This window comes from Cicer arietinum, chromosome 3 (genome assembly GCF_000331145.2).
Source record: "Cicer arietinum cultivar CDC Frontier isolate Library 1 chromosome 3, Cicar.CDCFrontier_v2.0, whole genome shotgun sequence".
Lineage (NCBI taxonomy): Eukaryota > Viridiplantae > Streptophyta > Magnoliopsida > Fabales > Fabaceae > Cicer > Cicer arietinum.
This window is the reverse complement of record NC_021162.2, coordinates 33,110,908-33,116,406: the sequence shown is the minus strand read 5'-3', so window position 1 is coordinate 33,116,406 and position 5,499 is coordinate 33,110,908.

The window sequence follows — 5,499 nt, the reverse complement described above, 5'->3', positions numbered from 1 at the left end:
TGTTATCAAAATTCAGCATGTTCTACACTTTGAGTGCTAAATTCTGCACTTTCAGCTGCAGTGCCTATAATGGAGGCTGATACTTAATCCTTCCAAGTCCAAAGAATACACAGGTTTATTTACAAAACTATGCAAATTTTGCTGAGTCAAATAACCATATATATATTAAAATAATTTCAAGGTTTATTATTACTTATAAAATTTGATGAGTCTTAAATATTTTTTTAAAGTTATATAAAAAATTGACATAATCCTCATTGACAATGGAACAATGTTTCTTTTCATGAAATCACAGGGTACTTACAAACAGTTGATTAATTAAAAAAATAATCCAAAGGAATCACATTTACTACTCTGCTTCATTGAATTAACAATCCAATGTTCATACCTTGCTGAATTTGATAACATATTTTGCTTCATTAATCTACATTCTATAGCCTTGCTTTTTTGCTTTGTTGTTCCTTCTACACCTTTCGAATGTCTTTGTTTTGGTTCACTCCTACACCTTTGTTTTTGCCTTTGTATTTGTGGCAAATTTTATCTTTGAATAACATTACACAATTCTTTTTCACTTTTTTTTGCACATTATATTGGTTGGAGTAATCATTTTTTCTGTCTTTAAACTTTGGACTAGAAATTACATTTGGTTTTGAAATGAATTATAATAAAATCTTAGAATTATGATTATTTGAATTATGATTAGTGATTGGTTTGTTTGAGATTGGTTTGTTTGTTTTTAAAAATAATTTTCAGATTGATTTGTTTGCATTTGAAACTAGTTTACAGATTGATTTGTTTGCATTTAAAACTAGTTTTCAGATTGGTTTGTTGATGATTGGTTTATTGATTGAATTAGTTTCCAGTGACAGTGCTTCTTCGTTCCCATCTCCGGTGACGGCGCTGCTTTCAGCCTCTCTCTGGTGACGGTGTAGCGTAACACTTCTCCATCGACCGTGCAACATAACACAATAGGTAAGATAATTTTATTATGTAAAAGCTGATAGAGTTATATAGAGATATACATGTCGTATTTATTCTGCACGTGTTAAATGCGCAAGGCTATTTATGTCATGCTGTCAGCTTCTGTTATAGTCAGTTATGCCATGCCGGAGTTGGTAGTTAAAGCTATACCTTCATCATCTTGTATATATACTTACCTCTATAAATAGTCAGAATGATTTCTATATCATTTTCCTCTCATGATTATCTTCTATTCCCTAGTTCATGTTATTGTTTGATCAAGTTCCTTCATGAAAAACTCAAAACACCACTTTATTTCTCAGTAGAATGAAATAAAATTTCAAATTGCCTTGTTTTTGCATATTGTTATCAAAATTCAGCAGGGACAATTTTTTTCTTCTTTTTTTTTTTGTACTAAAGATGTTTGAGTGCTATGTTCTACACTTTGATTGCTAAATTCTTCACTTTCAGTTCTAATATTTGTTTGCATTTAATGGATAAACTGAAGTAAATAACATATGTTAATGATTGGTTTGTTTGCTTTTAAAAATAATTTCTAGTTTGATTTGTTTGTCGAGTACTATATACCTGTATACCTGGTCTAGTTCTATATTTTGAATGTTTATCGAGTACTATTTTCTATGAGTATGAGGTTGTTATGTTTTGTTCCTTTATGCCTAGTGAATCTATTATGTTTAAGGTCAATCTTTTTTTTGTTCTAAGTTGAAATATGTTCTTTCTGTGTCAAAATAACATATGTTAATCTTCTTTATAGAAATGGATAAATCATGGATTAAGAAGCCACACACATCAGGTGAATATGATCAAGGGATAAAGGAATTTATTAATTTTGCCTTTCGAGATGAATTAGAAAATGGCGAAATAATATGTCCTTGTAAACGTTGTGGTTTCAAAAAACCGCAGAGTAGAAGTGTAATGTATGATCACTTAAAGTGCAAACCATTTCCAAAGGGATACACCTTTTGGGTACATCACGGAGAGTCCATAGGAGAAACTAGTACTATTTCACCTATTAGTATTTCTAATATAGTTCAAGACACAATTGTCGTTGATGATCAAATGCAAAACATGATTAACGATGCTTTTGGAGTCGAAGATCATGCAAATGAAGTACCCATTGAATCAAATGCAGAGAAGGAGAAAAACCTTTGTATGAAGGGTGTGTTAAATATTCAAGACTATCTTTTTTGGTAAAGTTGTATCACATCAAATGTTTATGTGGCATGACTAATAAAGCCATGATAATGGTTTTAGAGTTATTAAAAGATGCATTTGAATTTGCAAATATACCAAATTCATTCTATGAAGCCAAGAAAACAATCACCAAGCTTGGTTTAAATTATGAAAAAATCCATGTTTGTCCGAATAATTGTATGCTTTATTGGGGTAATAAGGAAGATGAAGAAAGGGAGACCTGCAAAACTTGTAACACTTCGAAATGGAAATTAAAAGCAAAAGTTGGTGCAGTTGGAGTGTCTGGTGATGGCAATAATCGAAAGAAAATTCTTGCAAAAGTTCTTCGTTATTTTCCATTAAAACCACAGTTACAAAGATTATTTTTGTCCTCAAAGTCGGCCGAGGATATGAGATGGCATGCAAATGATAGTAAGAATGATGGAATGTTGAGGCATCCTAGAGATTCTGAAGCATGGAAACATTTTGACTTGACACACACTTGGTTTGCATCAGACCCGCGAAATGTGCGTCTTGCATTAGCTAGTGATGGTTTTAATCCTTTTGGTATGATGAGTACAAATTATAGTATTTGGCCAGTTATTCTCATTCCATACAACACTCCTCCATGGGTGTGCATGAAACATACATCTTTTATAATGTCAATGATAATTCCCGGTAAAAAATTGCCAGGAAATGATATTGATGTCTATTTACAACCTCTAGTAAAAGAATTAAAGGAGTTATGAACAACAGGTGTCGATACATACGATTCTTTTAAAAAAGAGATGTTCACATTACATGCAACTTTGATGTGGACAATTAGTGATTTTCCAGGGCTGGGTACACTTTCTGGGTGGAACACTTACACTGGACTTGCTTGCCCATCGTGTAACATGGACTCTACTCCTCGTCGTCTTCCACATAGCAAAAAATGGTGTTTTATGGGTCATCGTCGTTTTCTTGATCAGAGACATAGATTTAGATTGAACAAGGTTCGCTTTGATGGTCAACAAGATATGCGTGGTCCACCTAAAATGTTATCTGGGCTTCAAATTCTTGAACAGGTTCAAAATATTGATGTCACATTTGGTAGAAAGCCAGATAAAGAAAGGTCGGGAAAAAGAATACGTGGTGGACGACCTACACAAGGTGTCAATCAACAATGGAAAAAGAAAAGCATATTCTTTGAACTTCCATATTGGAAGGATAATCTTCTGCGCCACAATCTTGACATGATGCATATTGAGAAAAATGTGTGCGATAATATCATATTTACTTTGCTAAATGATAGCACAAAAAGTAAAGATCATCTTAATGCAAGAAAAGACCCTAAAGCTATGGGCATAAGACTTGACCTTTGGCCCAATGAAAATGGAAGAATTTCTCCACCCGTCTTTACTCTGACTACTAAAGGTAAGAAGAGATTTTTAACAACTTTAAAGAATATCACTGGGCCTGATGGTTATTCAAGCAACATTTCTAGATGCATTGACATGGAAAATCTTAAGTTGAATGGAATGTTGAAGAGTCATGATTGTCACATATTGATGGAACAACTTCTACCGTTAGCCATTCGAGCAACATTACCTGATGATGTTTCAGCTATAATGATTGAGTTTTGCTCACTTTTTAGACAATTATGCAGTAAAGTATTGAATGTTGATGATTTGGAAAAATTGCAAAATCAGGTTGTCCTCACTTTATGCCACATGGAAATGATATTTCCTCCCTCATTCTTCACTATTATGGTTCACTTGGTTTTTCACCTTGTTGAACAAGTTAAACTTGGAGGTCCTGTTCATTATCGATGAATGTATCCTGTTGAAAGGTAAAATATGTGGGTTCTTGTTCCCTCAATAATTAGTAGTTGACAATTTTGTTCTAACTAATATTATTGTGGTTCAATAATAGGTACTTAGGAACACTTAAATCATATGTACGTAATAAAGCACGACCAGAAGGGTCTATTGCAGAAGGATACCTTGTACAAGAGATTCTTACATTTTGTTCAAGGTGTATAGAAAACATTGAGACTAGATGGAATCAACTTGGTCGTGTAGATGATGAGCCTATTAATGACATACAAACTGACTCACGTGTAGCTGAATTATTTCCTAGAGTTGGAAAATCGGTTGGTGGTTCTTCATACTACACCCTTACACCAATTGAAAAGTTACAAGCTCATAGACACGTTTTAACAAACTGCATCATAGTTGACTACTATCTAAGGTAAGTAATTTTATTATATTTGTATTATTTACCACTAATTTTTTTTCCGTATACATCTAATTTGAAATAACCAAATAGGCAATATAGAAGTATTATTCGAAGCCAAATGAGGAGTGGTGCAAGGAGTACTTCTGAGGTAGACAAGAAGGTTCATAGAGAGTTTCCTCATTGGTTCCGCAATCGTGTTAGTGTTCATGACAAAATTGGTGATTGAGTTGCTTTGAATTTTAATAAGAATGTGACTAATTGTATATTTTATGGTGTTCAGATTTGCAACAATCTCGACAACATTAGTGGATCAGATAAAAATGTTCTCGTTAGTCTTGCTCAAGGTCCTTCTGATAAAGTTAGAAGGTTCACTGCATTTAATGTCAATGGTTTCAAATTTCGAACATTGGCACGAGACAATTTATTAAAAACTCAAAATAGTGGAGTTTTTGGCATGTTCGGAACACGAAGTTACTCAAGCAATAGTGATGCCCAAATGAGATTTGGAGGAGTGCCTTACTATGGAAGATTGATAGATATCATTGAGGTTTCCTATGATGGCTTCAAAGTGCCCATGTTTAAATGCAAATGGGCGAATACCACAAATCCAAGAGGCATTAAGACAGATAAGTTGGGTTTTACCTCTATAAATTTTGCAAGACTAATACATACTGGGGAGCATGAAGATGATGAGCCATACATTAAAGCGTCAGAAGCTCAAATGGTTTATTATGTGGATGATGAAAAGGAACAAGGATGGAGCATACCTATTCATTTAAAGCCACATGACTTGTATGACATGGGTGGAGATGATGAAATTATGGCACCCATTGAACCATACCCATCTCAAAATTTGGAACACATTTTTTCTAATGAAACCACACATATACAATTGGCAAGAATGACTACAGATGATGATCCTGAAACTTCAACTTTTAATGATGATTTTGATGACAACAATCATGATATGAATTTATGATTGTTAATAATTCTTGTTTGTTGTTTATGACATGGTACTCTTCAATCTATGTTATTTTTTTACTACTTTCTTTTACTGTTGCGTTGTGTTTGATGTGCTCCTTTTTGTTATTGTTTTCATTTTTGTGTTTAGCTATTTGAAAATCC